Here is a 22,886-nt window from a genome sequence, read left to right as displayed (position 1 = left end):
GTCATCCTAGTTTCATTTTTGCCGTTGCACATTCCAAATTCTTTGCCAACAGGGCCCATAAAATGAAGCTTCACTCGAGAATATGAGCTATTGAAGGGTTTTCCTTTGTTACTTTGACAATAATTGCACTTCCAATAGTATGAGCCACCTCTTAAAACTTATGATATCTGTGATGTATGTCTCCACAAAAGAGAACCTATATCAATTTTGAAATTATCAGTCCCTTCCCCTCCTTGGCCCTCTATTGAACTTCGACTAGCACTATCACCGGTATCCATTCTTGCTTAGTTTTTTTGCAACCTATTTTATAAAAAAAAAAAAAAAATTTAAGTAGGTTTTCTATAAGAAAATAAATAAAATTTAATTAGATCCTAACAACTATGAACATCATGCATACAAGTTGAAAGAAGTGAAAAACAACTACTAAAATAGATACACAAACTTGCTTCTACATATCTTTCAAAAAAAAATTGAAAAAAATCTTCAAGAACTTGAAAAAATTCATCAAAAACTCTAAAAAAATCATCAAAATACTCAAGAATGGGATTGATCACTTACTTTGAATGATTTAAACTCCTTTGAAAAAGTTATCTCTCCCTCTTCGATCGATCCTCTTCGAAAATGTTGAACTTGGCTTCACAATGGCAATGCAAACTAGAAACCAAATGAGAAGTGGTTGTAAGTACAAACAAAGTTCCAAAATGAGTTGTGAATGCTTCAATAACCTTTAGGGTCGTTTTAGGGTTACATAGCAAAAAATAACCAGAAAATACAATTACAACACATGTTTAATGGGCAACTTAAAGTGTTTTAAAACGTTTTTAATTATTTTTTTGGCTTTTCCAGCAGCTGGGCCCACGGATGCTCCCGGATGTATTCGGAAGCCCTACGAATGCTAGCCGGATGCCAGCCGCTGGAAGCTGGGATGCTGGGGGAAGCTCGCTGCAAGCTCCCGGATGCATCTAGAAGCTAGACTTCCAGATGCATCTGGCTTCTAGATGCATCCGGGAGCCTGCGGCCAGCTTCCGGCCAGCATGGCTTCCAGATGCATCTGGGAGCCTGCAGCTAGCTTCTGGCCAGCATCCGTAGGGCTTCCGAATGCTTCTAACATCCGTCCACATCGGATGCGGAAGTCAGACCTGGTATCCACGAATCGGTATCCTAGTCTATTTTGCATACCAGTCTACCAAAGCATATCCAACTACAATGTCTGACAAAAATCCTCTTTTCATTATGTTTTGAGGGATGTCTATGCCCCCTAATCCAAAGTTCCCATTTTGGGCTAGGCAAGGAGGATGCTAGCAAAGGTTGTAGAAATTTGGCTTTACACCCAGAAGTGCATTTTCTGAAAGTTTCGAAAGTCTATTCAGCAAACACATTTTGTGAATATCCTAAAATCATTGCAGACCATGAGACCACATCTCTTAAAGATATGTTCTCAAATTTCCAAGTGCATTCTCTATTCTTCCACATTTGCATACATGCCCACCAAGGCAGTTGCAACTACAATCTCTCTTCTTTAATGATGTCCATGCCCTGTTGCAAAGCTCCCATTTTGATACAGGCAAGTAGGATGCTGACAAAGGTTGTGGAATTTGGTCGGAGATGCCCAAAAGCTGATGAATAGTGCTCAACAGGGTCACATCTCAGAGTGTTCAGTGCCATTGAAATGATAGGGAAACAAGGAACAGGACAGAACTTGCTATAGTAAGGGCACAAATGAAAAGGGAAATCTTTCGAAACGATATTTTTTAATTTCAGACCATACTGCCTTCTTTTCTATAGTAGGTATCCGACCATATATGTTGATAAGATGAAAGTTGAGTGGTCTTTTGATGCTTTTGACTATAAACCCCATCCAGTTGAAAGGGTAATTTTGTTTTCACAAACTACCTTCCTAGGATCCCATAATATAGCCAATCCACCAGAGACACCTGCAGATTTGTGATTTTTCAGGAGCAATCTTAAAGATGAAACTGGTGACGCTGTGCCTGTCACAACAGAAAAGCAGGTTATTCGTCAGTGCAAGTAGAATTGCAAGGACTGACTTAATAATCTCAGAAACATTAGCCAAAAGCTGGTCTCACCTTTTCAACATATCAAAAACAGATAAGAGCTCTATCTGCCAATATGACACCAAAAGCATCTCATGATTTGTATTTGATACTGTGATCGGTCTCCAGCATTTAACTTTGTCGTTGGCGTCAACCAAGTTATCACATCTCAGTTACCCTTATTGACCATCATTGACATCTTTCCCCAGTGATATGGATACCTCCTGCACCATAGCTGTTTTGTACACAGTAAGAGAGGCATCTTTATCTATTCAAATACTACCAAACAAATAAATATAAGCTTCATTTTATTGGACTATACCCTCATACAAGAAAATCCTTGGGCCAGACAAATGTAGATGAGTACAAACCGCTGTGGCTTCAGGTAGTTAGTTGTGTTCCAAAGTCAACACCCAGAGATGGACATAGGAAACTTTAACAAATTGGTTGTTGCCCATTCATATTGGCATCACCAATAGTCCGTGCAAGAGCATAATCCATCCTTGAAGTGATGGAAACGGTTTGCATCCCTCATATAAATATCTCGGGCAGCAATTTTGGAGATGAACTTGGTGGCATTGTGGCAGTCACCACAAACTCGAAGGTTTTTGGTAATCCGAAGTGGAGTTCCAGGGCTTGTGTTTATAATGCCAAATGCAATTGCCAATTTCTCGCTGTGAGTTGATAGCATATCTTCCTTCAACTCCTCTTCCACGTCATGCAGAACGAAATCTGTGTCGGGCACACATCCTGCCTCCTCCATCTGCACAGTTAAGGTGTCCAGCATTTTGTATATTTTCTCCGATTGAGGATGCGATCTGTCTCCAACAACAAATGCTTGAACACCGTTACTTACTTCTATTGAACTGTATCCTGGAGTCTTTTTCAACCCCTTGTCTTTCATCATTAATCTCATTTTTGCTACATCATCCCATCTGCCAGCTGCAGCATAAATATTTGAAAGCAGTATGTAACAACCAGCATTGTCAGGCTCTAAGTCCAAAAGGTGTTCTGCCACACAATGACCTAAGTGAATATTCTTGTGGATTCTACAGGCTCCAAGCAAGGCACCCCACACACTGGCACTGGGTTCTAATGGCATTGCCCTAATAAAATTCCATGCCTCATTCAGTTGTCCAGCACGTCCAAGGAGGTCCACCATACAAGCATAGTGCTCCACCTTAGGAGCAATGGAATAATTTTGGGTCATAGAATTAAAATATTTCCAGCCCTGTTCCACTAAGCCTGCATGACTACAGGCAGACAAAAGAGAAACAAACGTGATGTGATTGGGCATTACACCAGCCAGCTGCATTTGACGAAAAAGCATAATTGCTTTCTCACCAAGCCCGTGCATTCCATAGCCAGCAAGCATTGTGCTCCACGAAACCACATTTTTTTCAGGCATTTGATCAAACAAGTTTCGTGCAATCTCCACACTTCCACAATTCGCATATGTGTCGATCAGGGCTGTTCCCACCCCAACATCAGAATGAAATCCACTTTTGATTATGTAACCATGAATCTGCTTACCTTGATGCAGAGCTGCAAAATGGTTAGATGACAGAAGTACATTCACCATTGTCACTGTGTTAGGTTTTACAGCCACTACTTGCATCTGACGGAAGAGTGCCATAGCCTCACTAGGAAGCCCGCTCTGGGAATAGCCACCAATCATTGCAGTCCATGATATTGTGTTTCTATTAGTCATTCCATCAAATAATTGGCGTGCAGTATATACATCTCCACACTTGGCATACATATCTATCAGGGAATTCTGCACAAAACCATCCAAATCTAAATTTGCCTTCACTATGTAACCATGGACGCTCATGCCTTGATGCAGGGCTCTTAAATGGGCACATGCCTGGATGATAACTACCATAGTACAGGAGTCGGAAGTAACATTTATCTGCTGCATTTTATTAAAAACAGTCAAGGCCTCCCTGGCATTTTCATTTTGAACATATCCAGCAAGCATGGAATTCCATGATACCACATTTCTTTCAGACATTTTCTCAAAGAAAATATGTGCCAAATTTACTCTTCCACACTTGGAATACATGTCTATTACAGAATTTCCCAAGAAAACATCTGATTCAAACCCACTTTTGATCACATGTCCATGCATCATCTCACCTTCCAGTAAAGCTCTTATATGAGTACATCCCTGAAGCACGCTTACAATGGTGAAAGAATCAGGTCTTATGTTTTCCAATTGCATTTGACTATAGAGTTTTATACTCTCGCTGCCATTTTCATTTTGACTGTACCCAGCAATGAGCGTACTCCATGTTATGACATCCTTTGCAATCATCTTGTCAAACACACTTCTCCCATTCTCTATACTCCCACACCTAATATACATGGCTACAAGAGAATTACCCAGAGAGACATCCAACTCAAACCCTTTTCTGATTATGTAATCATGAATGCACTTTCCCTGCCGCAGAGCACCTAGATGGGCGCATGCTTGAAGAGCAGACACCAGAGTCGCAAAATCTGTTCTCGCATCTGCTAAGACCATTTCATTAAAAAGTAACAATGCTTCCTTCCCCAGCCCATTATGTGCATACCCAGCTATCATTGCATTCCATGAAACCAAACTTCGATTAGGCATTTCGTCAAACACCAGTTCCGCAAAATCTATACTCTTACATTTCGTATAGAGGGATAACAAAGAATTGCTCACAACTATATCCGAGTCAAAACCAATTTTAACTATGAGACCATGAATACACTTAGCATGTTGTGGACCTTCTAACCAAGCACAAGCTCTCATCACATTGACGATGGTTATACTACTGGGGAGCATGCCAGAGTTTCTCATCTGAGAAAAGATTCGCAATGCTTCGTGCCCATTGCCATTCTGGGCATACCCCACGATCATAGAATTCCACGACACTACATCTTTTTGCGGCATTTTGTCAAACATTTGTCGCGCGAGGTCTACACACCCACATTTTGCATACATACTAATAAGTGAATTGGCTACATAAACATCAGATTCATATCCAGCTCTCACGATGTCTTCATGAATGTCATGTCCACTTTCAATACCCGAAAAGCCGAGGCCTGTACAGGCTTTGAGCACCAGGGTGAAACTAAAATTGTCTGCTTGTATTCCTCCTTTTTTCATCTGGTAATACAGTGAAAGAGACTCGCCAAACAACCCAATCTTTGAATACTCCCCCATGATAGCATTCCATAACAAAACATTTGCTTTGTTTGTTATTCTGTCAAACACAAGACGTGAATCCTTCAAACTGCCACAATTAACATACATGCTCATCAATTTGTTGGCTAGAAAAGTGTCTTGGCTGTATCCATCTATGAGAATACGGGCATGCAGTTGGGTAAGTGTTCTTATGTTTCTGCATTCCTGCAGTAGATAAGCATATGTGTTGGGATTCTGACTGTAATGATATGATATACCTTCTACCTCCTCTGTGCATCGACAGCTTGTTATAGTGCTGAAGCGCCTGAATAGGAGAATAAAGTTGCAATCTTTGGATTTCTGAATAACCTTCCCAGAATGCCATTGCAATACCATTATACATCGAACTGTTGAAAAATAAGCTTAGATCACATGTATACGAGTTCAGATATTCTTTTAGCGCCTTCAAAAAACCAGATATTTGATTTCCTATCTGAATATACATGCGATGCAATTGTGTTTTCCTATCTTTAAAGAAATGCGATGCATTCCATGGACAAAGATGGACTAGGGGAGAGGACCCAGTAGTTGAACAGGCACCAATAGTTGGGAGGGTGGTTAACATCTTATGAACTAATTTTAGTATCAATATAGGCCATTGATTGAACAATAAGATATTGATGTTTAAGTTTTTTTTATTAATAATTATTAAAAACTAATTCATTACAAATTTTTCTTGTATATATCATTGGTTTACTAAAATTGCTACCACTTTTAGATAAATAACATTCATTGTATGTTCCATATAAACTAATATAAAATGTTAGTTTTCATTATTCAAATTACTCTTTACACAATATAAAGAAGCATGTATAAAATATTATATTTCATATTGTACACTTTTTGAAAAAAGTTTGTCCAAACACATGGACAAGACATCATTTCCTCACTTGCTTTCCAATTAATTACTACTGTACAGTTGTTCAACATCCAATGCATATACATATATAAATAAATCAATATTTCTTCCAGAACTCATCCCATCTCTGACAAATATTCAAGCCAACTGCTGGACTTGGAGTCTTCCATAAGCAACTCAGAGTCTTTGACAAGCAAGTTAAAGAGTACCTGCATCATAAACATTGATACGTTTGAGCTCCCCAATCCATCAAAAACAGGCAATTAATGGAGAAATAAATCCAATCCATCAAAATCAAGCAATTAATGGAGAAACAAATCCAACTCTTCGATAAGCAACTTAGAGTCTTTGACAAGCAAGTTAAGAGTACCTGCATCATAAAAATTGATAGGTTGGAGCTCCCCAATCCATCAAAATTAGACAATTAATGGAGAAACAAATTCAAAATCTTCTCTTGGAAACCACAATCAATTGCCAACCAATCAAATTACAAACTTTCAAATGCCACGGATTAACCAATTTGCAAGTTCAGGAAAAATTGTCAACCACAGAGAATTATCAATTTCAAATTCAAAATTGTTGGAGGGAAAATAATCTATTAATACTACATACAGTGAATGAATTCTGTTGAAATGAATATACATTCTATCTCAGCTCAGAGCACTGCATAGAACATTGGGCTTCTCTATGAGCACTTAGAGGAATTGGATAGAACATCAATTGCTCAAGATATCAAAAGCCCAGTAGACCAGGTATTTTACCACTCAAGTTAAAGAACTATATTAGCTGTATTCTCTATTATAGTCCATCATATAATGTATGATGTTATTGGGAAATGTTTATTCGTACACTAACTGTGAATTTTTTTGCCAAAGAACTATATTAGCATTCTTTGTATTCTCTATTATAGTCCATCATCATATGATGTTAGTGAAAAATCTTGTTTATTTGTAGACTAACTAATCTTCCAGATCAACAAATAAAGTATGTTGTTATTTGCAGTCTAATATCATATAGTATGAAGTTATTTATGTGCCACAAAATAGATCAACATCAATTTTCAGCATATAATGTAGCTGTTAACATCTTATATAGTTTCTGTCATGATACACTATGTAAATCTGTGATAGTCCTTCAATGTATGTTGTTATTTCCAGACTAACAGTTAATTCATTCCCAAAAACAACAGCATATTATATGATGGAATATAAGAGTTATTTCATTTCCATGTAAATCTGTTATAGTCCATCATTTAACGTATGCTGTTATTTCATTCACAAAAATAAAAGTGTATTACATGACAAAAAATAAGAGATATGTCATAATCCATTGTGTAGTATAAAGTTATTTGTAAAAATATCATGACAGAAATTTCATTTCTACAAGACTGATTGAACTACAAACCATCATATAGTATGAAGTTATAGTTGGGAGAAAATACAACAATTCTAAAAAAGATAACAGCATATTATACGATGGAAATGATGGAAATGAAAAATCTATGAAAAAATCATTTCTAAGAGAGTGACTGAATAATTGTCTTAAGTTCAAATGTTCAGTCATTCTCTTAGGAATGCTTTTTCCCATAAAAAAACTTTGTTTCAGTTTTGCTACTATAAGATAATCTCTCTATAATGTGTTTTTATGGTTTTTAATCCATGACATTTTCTATTTAGGCATTATGACAGCAGGAAAGAGAAGAAGTAAAAGATCTGCCCGAAAATTGACACCTCGCTATCCACGAGGTGTTAAATTACATGTTGTTGAATCTGATGATGAAAACACTTCAGCCAAGCCAGCTCCTAATAAAAAAAAATCACATTCTTGCTGTAGACAATACAGATAGGCTAGATGGTGTTGTCAAATCCTCTAAATGTCAGAAAAAGAAGAAAAGCTTCCAAGGCAATCAGTGGACAGAAGAGGAAATGGAACATGACATTGAAGATGTTGAAGATAATTGTTTTTCAATAAGAGGAGCGGCAAAGAAGTGGGGAATTCCTGCTAGCAGTCTATCTTATTGGCTAGCAGGACTCACAACAACAAAAATTAGGGGACCCCCAACAATTCTCTCCTTGGAAGAAGAGCTAGAAGTTGTTCAATGGTGTAAAGATTTAGCTCAGCTTGGTCGTGGATTGGAGGTAATTCACCTTAAGTCACATGTGGCTCACATCTGCCAAACAAGTCCAAATCCATTCAAAAATGGCTTACCAGGTAGATCATGGTGGGTTGGGTTTCACAAACACCATCCAAATTTGACAATGCGGACTGCAGAGGGTCTAGATAGGGATAGAGCATTCATGCTACGACCAAGTATTGTGGCAAATTTTTATAATAATTTGACAACATTGTATGATTATAATCATTATGAACCAACACATATATGGAACTGTGATGAAACAGGTGCACAAGCAGGCAGAAACTGTGGAATGCGAGTGATTGCAAAGTTGGGAAGTAGAAGTGTGCCTCAAATTTTATCTAAAAGTAGAGAATGGATCACAATACTATGTTGTATCAATGCTGCAAGTCAGAGCATACCAGGCTTCTATCTTTTCAAAGCAAAAAGAAGACTTCAAAATTACATTACTAACTGTGAGCCAGGAGCTTGCATGGCAGCACAACCACATGCTTGGATGACAAAAGAACTTTTCTTAAATTGGTTACATCATTTTGCTAGATCTGTTCCAAGTGGGGCTTCATCCAAAAATAGGCATTTGCTCATTTTTGATGGACATGGAAGCCATGTTTCCTTTGCAACAATTCAAGAGGCGAGATCTCTGGGCATAGATCTTCTTACATTGCCTGCTCACACTAGTCATCGACTACAACCTTTAGATGTAAGTGTGTTTTCTCCATTCAAGGCATATTTCAAATCTAAAAGGTCAAAATGGATGGCCAAACATCCACACATAGAAATAAGAAGAACATAATTGGCCGAATTTGCAAGCAAAGCTTTCAAACTTACCCTTGTGCCTAAAAATATTACAGCTGGCTTCCGAAGGACTGGAATTTGGCCATTGAATAAAGATGCACTTTGTAATGACATGAAGCCAAGTAATGCATTCAACGTTGAAGATGAAATTGATGCTGTAGGTATTGAAAGCATTTTAAGGTTAGCTGGTTATGATGATGAAGCCATTGAAAATTGTGTGGCAGAAATGGCAAAACAACAGAAAGATGATGCAAATGAAAATACAAGTTCACCAGCAGATGAAAATACAAGTTCACCAACAGATGTACTTGCAAATTCACCAACAGATGAACTTGCAAATTCAGCAGCAGATGAACATACAAGTTCACCAGCAGACGAAAATACAAATTCACCTGCAGATGAAAATACAAGTTCACCAACAAATGAAAATACAAGTTCACCAGCAAATGTTACCCAGAGACAATTTGATGATGACTTGCATGATGAAATGAGTTTACCAACACAGTTTGATCCACCTAACTGGGTTAAGGAAGGAGCAAAAGAATTGGGAGTAGAGATTGACTTTCAAGATGAAGACATTTCATTATCTATTCCTTCTCCACCTCCAATGCCAAGAGAAGAGGTGGTTCATTATTATGCTGAAACAAGCAATTGGGAGACTTCAGATTTGGAATGTAATGAGGGTGAAGATGGTCACATTGAACATATTCTAGATGGTTCAAATCTGGATTGCACTGAAGATGAAGATGGACAAGCTGAACATAATCTAGATGGATTGAAGACATCTATAGATGAAGATGGACAAGCTAAACATAATCTACATGCACTGAAGACATCTGTAGCTTTTGGGGCAGAATATGAACAGAGGTTATGTAGTCAGGGATCATTAAGAAATTTTTTGAAGCTACCAATTCAAAGGGTTACAAAGAGATTCAAACCATCTGATAATACCACTCTTAGATTGGGAAGAAAATCTCAAATACTTACATCTAATGAGTATATAATATTGCAAGAGCAGCAAGAAGCAAGGAAGGTTGAACTTATAGAGTTGAAAGAAAGGAAGAAAAAATAGTTGGAGGAAAGGAAAATTCATCAAACTGAGTTGAGAAAAAGGAAAGATCAACAGAAACTTGAAAGGCAAATAATAAAACAAAGGAAGCAAGAAGAAAAGGTACAACAACAAAAGGAGAGGGAGTTGAAAAAGAAAGAAAAGAAGGATTGTAGAAGAGCCAAGCTAACAAAAGCTAAAGTCAACAAGGGACTTGCAAATATTGGGGAAGCAAGTTCTTTAGCAACTTCTCTTGAACTAAATGCAAATAGAGCAGGACAACACAGTACTCCAACAACTCCCTTACCTGAGCATCATCAAATTTTAAGGGATATGTACAACATTCTATCCCCTAGCTATGCTGCCCTTCACAACATCCATACTGCTTGTACCCAAAGCCCCCCTCATTCTCCAATCAAACAATTCCAGATTAGTAGGTTACTGGATGAAAATATGTTTGGGCAAATGAATCCCATCACCCCATAGGTTGTTTCATTTAGTCCAGAAAATCCCACAATAGATACTACCGAGGAGGAGCCAGAACCCTTCCCTGGCTTCATGGTGAACTAAGTATGCTGCAGTGAAGACATATGCTACAATGAAGGCTTGGTTATTTTGAATAGAAAAAAAATGCAATGAAGACTTAATCATTCTGATGGCTCAGAGGAATATTTGCACAACGGATCATTTTGTTATAACCTATAGATTTGTCCTCTATTTTCATAAGCCAGTCATTTTGTTGTATCCTATAGACTGGTCCTCTATTTTCACAAGCCAGTCATTTTGTTATATCCTATAAACTGGTCTTTCTATTATACATTTTCTTGAGAAGGTTGTCATTTTGTAATGTTCTATTGACAGTCATTATAAATATATCTATAAATCTATTTTCATAAAGACACAAATAGCAATTGAAGGTCTGCATATATGTCAATTTAAAGTTTACTTTCTATAGACACAATCACATTTATTCACTGAAATAAACAAAATTGTGATATTTGCTATCAAGATTTAACTATGTGATTTTGAGTCAAACTCATTGACTCAAAATCACACAGTTAAATCTGCTGTGAAAATTATCTCCATAAAAACAAAAGGAAGAAATAAGGATAGATGGGTCATTGCCCAGTAAGGTCTTTTAGACCTTACCTGCTCAAATGATCTCAAATTTTTCAATGTAGTTGTGTCAATAGACACATTTTAAAGATAATTGAAGCCCTCTTTCCCCAACCTGCATATGCATAAAATGTATTAGTAATTCATCTATCAACTATTAATTAAGATGTAAAATGAATGGTGAAAACAATACAAGTTGTTCACTACAATTAATGTGACAAAATATAACATCTATTTTACTCCAAATTCAATACCAACCAAAAAAACATCTATCTTATACGTGAAAAATGAAAAATAAATCCAAAAACAATTCTCAACATATAGTGTGATACAAATTTATTGAACAAGTATCAGCGTAAAGCTAAATATACTCTGTTTTTATAATCCATGGTAGCGGCTATTACTTGGTTCTCCCATAAAGACTCATTCCTAAGTTTCTAAGCATTTTATATAAAAAATAAACAGGCACATATTACTATTCTACTTTAAATATCTCTTATCATTTATCATTTGTTTCAAGAGAAAAATCCCTAAAACCTTTAACCGCTGCAGTGACTGTTTAAGCAATCCATATTTTGGGATTTGCCAATTTGATCAAAATGGAGATATAACAGTGTACCAACTAATTAGACCTCCTTTAATCAAAGAAAATACTATAAATCAAAGGAATTCCTTAAGCCTCCTACAATCGATTCAAATCCCATTATGCAGTAAGATATGCAACAAGATAACCCATTATGCAGATCTACCAAAATTGGAGCGGCGGGGTAGCACAAAAAAAACTACTAAAATGACCTGAAAACAATTCGGCTCTTTCCATTTCATGTAGCAAGATATGCAACAGGATAACAATTCAACTTCGTTGTCCCTCTGGAAAAGTGTCGTGGTAGTGGAGAAATTGGCATATGCCTTCCGATTCCTCCTCGCCTGTTGATGAAAAACATTCCTCATCAACGACCGCCATTTCAAAATGTAGATGACAGGCTTACAGTAAAAGGGCAGCAGTGAAAGTAGAAATAGCCAACAAATGGTGCAATCAAGTGTAAGAACTGGGTGCTGTTGAGGAAAAGATTCTCGTGGTGACGAAATCTTGTCAAAGAAAAAAGGGCCATTCTGACCAAAAAAACCTTTGAATGGAGCATAACTTGACCAATAGAATTGGTCATTTTGGGCTAAGTATTGTGAATTGTTGTGTTCGCACAAAACACCATTAATAAGCTTCGCAGGTTGCAGCAAAAAACCTGAACACAAAGATATACACCATTTTTTTTTTCTTCAGAAAAATGACCAAGAAACCCTTGACCACAACTCATGAACAAGAAGGTTGCGGAAATGATGGCAAATAATGATGCAAGGAGCCTCAGTTGGGTTTTGTAAAATGAACTTTTGCAAATATCGATGAACCCCAGAATAATTTCGAAACGTTTTGAACGCTAGTGAAGAAGTTATAATTTTTTTCAAAGGTTGTGTTCCCGTTCCCAATATCTGTGAAAAGAGAGCTTCGGAGCCAGTTAGGTCATTAGCCGATTAGGTCTGAAATTAGGACATCGATGCTTGGAAGGGAGCCAAACAAAAGAGAAGTTCAGGATGTTGGATTAACTGCTATCAACCGGGGGTTTAGGACAAACAAGAACAATATCGTTTTAAAACCCTTCAGCAACAGTTTTTTACAAAGAGCCGCTCAAAAATGGACAGAAATTGAAACACTAAATATATACCTCAACGCACTGGAATCGCGGCCTTCTAAGCATGTGATTCGTGGCGTCTTCCCTATATGTTCACCATTTTTATGTGCCAGAAAGCATCGTTACAGAGCAACAAGCGACGACAAATGAATTAGGGTATGAAAGCATCGTTACAGAGCAACAAGTGGCGACAAATGAATTACGGTATGAACAAGTTTGTATAAACATCGCAAAATGAGTCTAGGGTTAGGTGTAAAAAAAACCAACCTAAGACAGTTTTTAATTTAATTTCTACATTTACATATGTCGGTGGTAAGATAAAATTTGCACAATAATTAAATATTAATGAATACAAGTAGAATATGTTTGTTTATATAAGAATGTTAATATGTTTAGGTTTTAGGTTTGTAGTGTATATTTTATTCATATGTGGTCAAAATTTAATGTGACAACGTGTACAACTATTGGGATGTGGTCAACTATCAATTGGGGGTGGTAGTGTACTATGATGGGTAGTAGGTTAGAAAAGGGACAATTTGAACTCATTTTACTACCATGCATAAAACTATGATCAAATTAAATTATGACGAAGTGAAACCTTAGTTATAAGCACTTGACTAGTCAAAGAAGGTGCCATAAAAAATTTGGCCATTTTTATGATCATTACGATCAACTTTAATGAGCACGAAGTTAGGGTGCACGACTACTAGGTCCTCTCCCCTATCTCTTGAGAGCCAAGGGAAAGTCATGTTAGGAACGTTTGCAGAGCACATTTTTAAAAAATTATAAAGTTGTAAATGGGTTCTTGGCATATTGGTGAAGTTGAATAGTTTTGAATGAGTGTACTAGGAATCAAGTCTTGTTAAGTGCAAGGCTTTCAAACTATAAGAGATTTATGTACGTTGCAAATGATATTGATTTTAATTCAAATTCAAAATATCTAAAATTTAATTTAATTGTATGACTAAGTTTAGGAGTTAAGGATGAGAGTAAGTGAGATGTAAATTGGGAAAAATGCAAAAAAAAAAAGAAGAGAATTTGGTGGAGCAAAAAGGGGAGGGTTTTGAGTTTTCTTTCCTATTTTTTAAGGTTTGAAGGTGGAGATTGAAAAGCTTGGAATATTTTTTAAGATGTCACTTGTTACTAAAAATACACTATTGTTGTAAGCCTTTAAACATACTTATTCCATATTGGAAAGGTGTATTGTGAAGCCAATAGGCTTACCTCATTGTATTGTAAGCTTGTTTAAAGTTTCAATCTAAAGTCTTTTAAGTTTTGTTGCATCATTTTTGTTGTTAAGAGAAGGAATACTAATGGAAGATTACTTCTTGTTGTAGGAATTTATTTTGCACGCTGAGATCATATTTATATCATATTGTAATGTGGAGAGGAGAAACCAATAAATTTGGCACATTGTTTTTTAGACTTGTTTCAATTTCAATAACAATTCCTCTAGTTTGCTGCATCAATTTGATATCCATAAAATCTTTGTTTACTAATTATTAGCTCATTGTTTTGTAAGCTTATTTCAATTTTTAATAACAATTCCTCTAGTTTGTTGCATTAATTTGATACCCATATAATCTTTGTTTACGAATTTCAAATCAGATTTGCAATAGTATGTCAAGTGTCTTTTAGATTTTGTTGAGGCATAGGACAACCTCCCTATGTGACGGACGATGAGTATTTTCAAAATGTAAAATTTAATTTTTTTAAATATAAGGGAGACCAAAAGTATATTCCATGCAAAAATCTAAGTATTAGGGGGTGAATAATTTTTAGTGTATATGCCAACAAAATCTAATGTCATCCTTAGCATAAATGTAAATTATTCAATTTTGAACTTGAATTAAACTCCACCTTTGGCACTTAGGTGTATTTGAGAATATTCTCCTCTCACCTTATTTAGTTAATTTTTAGTTAAGTTTGTATTTATAATTTATATTTAGTCTCACATTATGTTTATATGAAAGGAATGCATTAGTTTTAAGTTATTGGTATGAAAAAAAATGACATGCAACACATCTTATTAGTAATCATCTAAATAAATTATTTATAAATATTCAAATTTAAAGATGCATGTTTAAACTAAAGTTTAAAAATATCTAAAATTTACTACACAATTGTACCTAAAAATGACAATCGAAGGGAAAACTTCACTAGACTAGAATATTGATAAATTACACCAAATATTACTAATGATATAGTATCATGGATGCAAGGCCAAGATGCCAAAGGAGGCAAACTTGAGCTACCCTTTCTAAGAGTTACACATGGAAGCTTTAATCAAACAAACAACAAGGAACAAGAGGCAATATGCAACATCAAAGTAGGTGCAATCATATCACTTCACATATAAAGAAAGCAATATGCTAGTTGTGAGGCATTCCGGGTCGCAGCCATATACAATGACAATTAAAAAATCAGAGTCCAAACTCACATCTTCTATCTTCTTCACTCTAAGCTCTCTAAAGACTATCTTCCTAAATCTAACTAAGCTTTTTATATAGCCAGCTAAGCCACAAGTTAGCTAGTCAAGCATTTAATTATATGTCTAGTCTTGGAAAAGTAATGCAAAAACCAAGAAACGGACAAAAAAAGATCACACACTCTTAAGAATAGGTCAAAATGGGAGTTAGGAGTTGGCTCCGAACTGTGCAAGACTCCACATTAATGTATGAAACTATGCCAAGGGAAATAACATGTCTCACTGGATGAAAACTACGGGAAATAGAGACTGTAAAGAATGACGTAGAATTCGAAGAAAATGAAACCTTAGAGTATGCACACTTAGGACAAGGATCAAGGATAGGTCCTCGAGAAGATGCCAATTGCACACAACTTGAAACCAAAAGCACGAACAACTACTTCATGAACAACGGATTGGCACAAAAATTAAGAAATATTTTTTGTTGATGCAAGATTGCTCAAAGGCCCAAGATGCTCCTGCATCACACACTTGGGGTTAATTAAGAATCGCTATCCACACCAAGCATTCCTGATATTTTGACCTAAATCATAAAGATCAAACTCAGCTTGTGTAATCCATGAACTATCTTCTACTAGTTTGTTTGTCTCCTAAATTAGATATTCCATGTAGTCTTTTCCTCTAGTACTCTTACTTATTTTTCTATTCAAGATTCTTTCAATGGTGTTTGTCTTCTTCTTAGGATAATCAAGGATTTTTTTCAATTCATCATTTGATTCAAAATGCTCAAAGATATCTTCAATATTTAATATTGGTGAGATATCCATATCTTCTAGTAATTCAACTTCAAAATAATTTACACTATCAAACTTTCTTAGAATCTTACAAGGACCAAATCTCTTCATTTTCAGCTTGTTGTAGGTACCAACTAGAAATCAATTCTTCTTCAAATGAATCATAACCTCATCTCCAACCTCAAAATATGTATGTCTTCTCCCCTTATTTTCTCTCTGTTTGTATTTCAAATTATTGTTTTCAATATTCTCTTTGACTTCCTCCTACAAAGTCTTTAGGAGATCTACAAATTCCTCACTTTCAACACTCCTTTTTTCTTGCAGCAATCAAATCCCTTAATTTAGTATTTCTCATAGGATCCATTCCAGTAATAATCTCAAAAGGTGTCTTCTTAGTGCTCCTATTCACAGAATCATTATATGCGAACTCTACTTGTGCAAAAAACAAATCCCAATTACTATGCTTATCTCTAATCAAACATCTCAATAAGTTACCCAAACTTCTATTTACAACCTCAGTTTGTCCATCTATTTGCAGATGAAAAGTAGAACTAAAATTCAACTCTATATTTAGCTTCTTCCAAAGTGTCCTCCAGAAATAGCTAGTAAACTTAGTATCTTTGTTTGAAACAATAGTCTTTGGAAAACCATGTAATCTTACCACTTCCTTAAAGAATAATTCAGCCACATGTACTGCATCAGATGTCTTATTACAAGGTATGAAATGTGTCATCTTTGAAAATATGTCAACCACTACAAAAATAGAATAATTACCTCTCTGAATTCTAGGAAAACCAAGATCAAAGTATAACTGATATCTTCCCAAGGCTTATTAGGTACGGGCAATGGTCAAGACAATCCAAAATTTTGATTAGTCTCTTTTGTTGTTTGACAAATTATGAAACTTCTAACCAATATCTACACATCCTTGTAATTTCGGGGCCAATAATATTTTTTTGAAATCAACTGTACTATCTTATCAATCCAAAAATGTCCTGCTAGTCTGCCACTATGCTTCTTCTTCATGATGTTATCTCGCATAGATCCTTTAGGTATGCATAACTAAATTCATTTAAACAACATGTCTTCTTAAATGAAATAATCAGTCCACTTATCTCTTACCAACTAATCTTTACAAGCTTTCCAAGGTTTTGCAAAATCAAGACCAATTTCATACAAGTACTTAAAATCATCAAAACCAAGTACCTCAACTCCAATCTCAGTCAGCAAACTCCTTCTTTGGCTCATGACATCTACAACTTTATTTGACTATCCACTCTACACTTTAATGAAAAAGAAAAGTTTTGCAAACACTCAACCCACTTCATATGTCTTTGAGGAAACTTATTCTGATTTCCTAAATACTACAAAGCTTTATGGTCAATGTACAACACAAAATATTTAGGCATAAAATAATATCTTCATTTCTTCAAAGCTTGAACAATAGTATAGAATTCATTATCATAAATTGAATATTTTCTCTTACTGTCATTCGACTTCCCACTAAAGAAAGTTGTAGGTTTTCCTTCTTGACTCAAAACAGCTCCAATTGCACTTTCGCTAGCATCACATTCAACTTGAAAAACTTTACTAAAATCGGTCAAAGAAAGTATAGGTAATTCTACAACCTTCTATTTCAAAATTTCAAAACTCTTTTGCGCTCCATGTGTCCACTTGAAATTCTTTTTGTCCCCTTTCATAGTCTTAGTCATAGCATTACAAACAAAAATGAAATTTTTGACAAACTTCCTATAAAAACTAGCCAATCCATGAAATGATCTAACTTCTCCAAGATTCTTAGGTATATGCCAATCAAGAATAGCTTTTACCTTCTCAGAATCCATCTTCAAACCATTAGCTAAAATAAAAAAATCTAAGGTAAATGATCTCTTTCTTCGTGAATGAACATTTCTTCAAGTTAATCAGCAATTTCTCATCCTTCAATCTTTGCAATACCTTTCTGGTAAGCTCAAGGTGTTCCTCTTTAGTCTTACTGAATATTAGAGTGTCATCAAGATACACAATCATAAATTTACCCAAGAATTTTTTTAAGAACTTCATTCATTAGCCTCATAAAAGTACTACATACATTAGTTAAACTAAAAGGCATAACTAACCACTCATACAAACCCTCATTAGTCTTAAAAGCACTTTTCTATTCATATCATTCTTCTTCATCTTTCCAATCATTTTTTCCCATGTCTTGATCTTTTATTTCCTCTCTTTTGTCTTTCAGTTTACAAATGATCCCACAAAAGTGAAGCATGACCCTTCAACTTTGTGACTATTATCTTCACCTTCTTGTTATCAGGAGTACCTTCATACTCAAAGTACTTTTCTATCTCAAGAATCCAATCCAAAACTGCATTAATCTCAAGTCTTCCATCATAACAAGTAACTTCAACAATAGGTCTAGAATTATCCCTAGACATAAATTTCAAAATCCTTTCATCATCTTGTTCAACTTCAAGTTTAGGATTAGGATTAGTTGCCCCTTCTTCACCATAACTAACATCTTCAAGATATACACGTCTTCTCTAGGTTGTCTCAATAGCTTCAAGTCTCGCTAAAATCTACCTCAATATATCCATAATGGCATTATATGTATTCCCTTTACCACAAACCATCTTAACAATAGTTATTGCAAGATCATAACCTCCTACAAGTTATAGTATAGACCCCATATCTACCACCCTACAACCAAATCCAACAAGGTTCTCCATGTTCCAAGTCACAAGAAAGAACTCAACTCTGATACCACTTGACGCAAGGCCAGGATGCCAAAGGAGGAAAACCTAAGCTACCCTTGCTAAGAGTTATACATGGAAGTTCTAATTAGACAAACAACAAGGAACAAGAGGCCATATGTTGGATCAAAATAAGTGCAATTATTTCACTTCACATATAAAGAAATCAATATGCCCAATTGTGAGGCCTTCTAGGTTACGGCCATATACAATGAGAATTACAAAATTAGAGTCCAAGCTCACATCTTTTATCTTCTTTGCTCTAAGCTCTCTAAGTACTACCTTCCTACATCTAACCAAGCTACTTATATAGACAACTAAGACATAAGTCACCTAGTCAAGAATTTAATTATAATATAGGTTCAATTTTGGAAGATTAAAACTAAACTTAAGAAAAGGACAAAAAAAGATCATAGGCTCTTAGAAATAGGTCAAAATATGAGTTAGGATTTGACTTCCAATTACATAAGATGCCACATCAATGTATAGAACTATACCAAGGAAAATAACATGCCTTGCTGGATAAAAACTACAAGATACAAAGACTGCAATGAATGACATAGAACTCAAAGAAAATGAAACCTCAAAGTATGCACAATTAGGACAAGGATCAAGGATAGGTCCTCAAAAAGATGCTAATTGCACACAACCTGAAACCAAAAGAAACAACGATTACTCCACAAACAACATACTAGTGTAAAAAAATAAGAAATAGTTTTGGTTGATGCAAGATTTCTTAAAGACCCAAGATGCTCTTGCATCAATCATGTATCCTATATCAACTATTTCTTTAATTGCATCAAAAATACAAATCCACATACCAAACTAATAATTTCTTTGCACCTTATTTCACCAAAAGTCTTAGAGATGACAAATTATAAAATTCAAATTGTATTAATGATATATTTGATGGAAGTACAATTTTTTTTTTTTAATTATAATAAAAAAACAATAGTAAACAATTGAAATAAATGTAGAAACATCATATTAATATCTTCTCGAACAACACAACATCATAACATTGTTTTTCCACAATTTGAATAATGAATCTTAATAACTATAGAAGACAATCTATAAAACAAAATAACACCAAGATATCAATGTATAATAGCATAAATTTGAAAAAAAATGGTAAAATACTTCAAAAATACAACACCTAGAGAACTTCACTTAACTTCACTTGAAACCTAAAAACAATCTACCTACATTGCACAACTGAGACAATTGAACCCAAAACTATTTGAAGATCTAATGAAACCTCTTAATGATATCACTCTCTAATATGGAAGGTTTTTTGTCCTTTGATGCTAGTTTTCGATGGCTTTTTTTTCAAAGAAATATTTGTGTTGAAGATAAGTCTCTAGAGAAATTTTGGGCGAGGTTTTGTATTATAAAAATAAGATGCTTGGAAAGTTTATTTTCTAGTAAATAAATAGAGGATTATATCCAAATGAGACCCTCTTGTACAATGAAATAAATAAGTTTATTTTAATAAATTTCTATCCCAAAAAGAGTTGGGCTCTTGGCTTACTTGGCTATAGCTTCATATGGTAGGCACAAGGTCATGAGGTCTACTATCCTCTCATTGACATGGTACCATAGTGATGTAGTGGAAGGCAAGAGAATCCCCAGTGGAGATGTCCTAGCCCCCAATAATTAACCATACAATAGAAACACAACACAAGCTACAAGATCTGATACCAAACTCAACTCTTTATTAATAAAACAACTACTTACATGCAATGTGTTGGGTTGTAAGGCCTTCTTGGTTACGATCAAATACAAAGAAAGTAATAGTAATTCTACAAGACCTCGCAAGATCCAACTCCTATCTAGTCCAGATCCACACTCTGGTAGAGAACTCCAAGAAGAATCTAAACATGTGCTCGCAAGCCACCAAGAAACCTCCTTGTTTCCCAAGTCATAGCTACTAGCTCTGCTACACTTCTCTCCTCTTAGCTGCTCCATGTTAAATTCCATAATGACTCTAGACTCCACAAGACCCTCTACTTATACTAAACCAAGACACAAGTCAGCTTGGCTACGAATAGTAAATAAATTAAATACTTAGGAAAAGCCCCAAGTTTACAAGGCATAACTAACTTATAAGACCATATAAGAATATGCACACTTTGGCATAGGTCCACATGTCATCCAACTATGCAAATCCAAGAGCACACATGCCAACTCCCTCAGATTGAAACTCACAAATATAATCTCCAAAGTCCACCAATAAATCAGGAGCCCACAACCAACAATCACCAAAATCATTCTAACTCCAAGATGATAACTTCAAATTCTATGCGCACTTAGGAAAAGGTTTCCCAATATGCCTCGATCAAATCCCCAATTTCACAAACCATAAAGTCCACAAAAATCCAAGCTCGATGCTCCTGCATCAAATTCCCTAGGTAGATAGAAAAGTATGTCCCATGCTTTGATGCCCAAAGAAATTTCCACAACCAACTCCATCTTCACCAAAGGTTTCGAATCCATTAAGGATAAGAGAAAGAATCTAAAACTCAACCATCTATGCTTCATTCACTCAAACATAGGAACCAAAATGAATTGCAACAACCCAATCAACATGCTCACTCCTAGGAACAAACTAAACACAATGCTTCACCAATAATTCCTACAACTAATCACAACCATCAATAATAACATCCTCCAATTTATGAAATCCATGTTAAAAACATCATGTAACTCCAAAATCAAGTTAGCAACATGTAAGCCCAAATCCACACAAAGAGCAACATGCAAATCCTCAGCCGCATCAACAAATAGTGAATCCACACCAGCAACATCCATATTTAAATTCTCACAATAAGAAATCTCATCTCTCACAACAATATGCTCTGTAATTTCCATGTCAGCCACAACAAACTGATCATGAAAACAAATCTCCTCTTTAGCTTCAACAAAGTCATCCTTTACTTCTTCCTCAATAGCAAAGTGTCTTCTCCTCTGCACAATCTTCTTAACCAACCAAACCACTCTCTTCCAGATCGATAAGCTCCAGCTCCATAAACCTTTGCAAAACTCAACTATCTCTACTTGATCTACACCAATACACCTTTAAAAAGATCCATTAAAGTCATTCCTAAAAAGTCCATTCCTTAACTCAATCGGTCAAACTAGCTTCCAACCAAATAGACGTCTCTAAAATATTCTTCTCTACTACATCACAAAGATTTGCAATCATTCTAGGGTCCAATATTCTTGTAGGAATCTTCCAAGATCTTCGCAAACCCTCTGCAAAAAATCCACAAGATCAACCAGATCCTAGCTCTGATGATCTTCACCCTAGGTCCTGGTCCATACTACCTCAACTTTGGCGATCTATCTACACACTCAAGAAAATTGTGCTCTGATACCACTTGCTGTAGTGGAAGGTAGGAGAATCCCCAATGGAGATGTCCTAGCCCCTAACAATTAACCACACAATGGAAACACAACACAAAATACAAGATCTGATACCATACTCAACTCTTTATTAATAAAACAATTGATTACATGCAATGTGTTGGGTTGTAAGGCCCTCCTGGTTACATCCAAATACAAAGAAAGTAATAGTAATTTTACAAGACTTCACAAGATCAAACTCCTAGTTAGTCCATATCCACACTCTAGTAGAGAACTGCAAGAAGAATCTAATCTTGTTCTCACAATCCACCAAGCAACCTCCTCATTTTCCAAGCTGCAACTACTATCACTGCTATACTTTCCTCCTCTCAACTACTCCATGCTAAATTCCATAATGACTCTAGACTCCACAAGACCCTCTACTTATATGAAACCAATCCATATTCAACCTAGCATAATCGACATTAAATAAATACTCACATTAAATACACCCTCAAGCCCCAAGTCGACTTGGCTACAAATATTAAATAAAATAAATACTTATGACAAGCCCCAAGTTTGCAAGGCATAACTAACTTATAAGACCACATAAGAATACACACACTTAGACAAAGGTCCACGTACCATCTAACTATCCAAATCC

General features: G+C 35.6%; 1 pseudogene across 4 annotated transcripts; it reads right to left on the bottom strand.

Annotated features, from left to right (window-relative positions):
• Nucleotides 1–1,422: 1,422 nt before the first annotated feature.
• LOC149542521 (pentatricopeptide repeat-containing protein At3g26782, mitochondrial pseudogene) lies at nt 1,423–5,814 on the bottom strand (annotated as a pseudogene). Of its 4 annotated transcripts, none has more exons than XR_016355471.1 (3): nt 2,377–5,814; nt 2,088–2,289; nt 1,423–1,991 (listed from the first exon to the last, which is right to left on the bottom strand). The product of XR_016355471.1 is annotated as a pentatricopeptide repeat-containing protein At3g26782, mitochondrial pseudogene, transcript variant X1 (transcript). The 4 variants fall into 4 exon arrangements; XR_016355473.1 differs by having other exon boundaries at nt 2,088–2,278; XR_016355472.1 differs by having other exon boundaries at nt 2,426–5,814.
• Nucleotides 5,815–22,886: the final 17,072 nt, after the last annotated feature.

Source organism: Cupressus sempervirens, chromosome 8 (genome assembly GCF_028749045.1).
Source record: "Cupressus sempervirens isolate cs-2001-9-10 chromosome 8, ASM2874904v1, whole genome shotgun sequence".
Classification (NCBI taxonomy): Eukaryota; Viridiplantae; Streptophyta; class Pinopsida; order Cupressales; family Cupressaceae; genus Cupressus; species Cupressus sempervirens.
The sequence above is the reverse complement of the archived record's forward strand: the minus strand, read 5'-3'. Positions and strand labels throughout refer to the sequence as shown.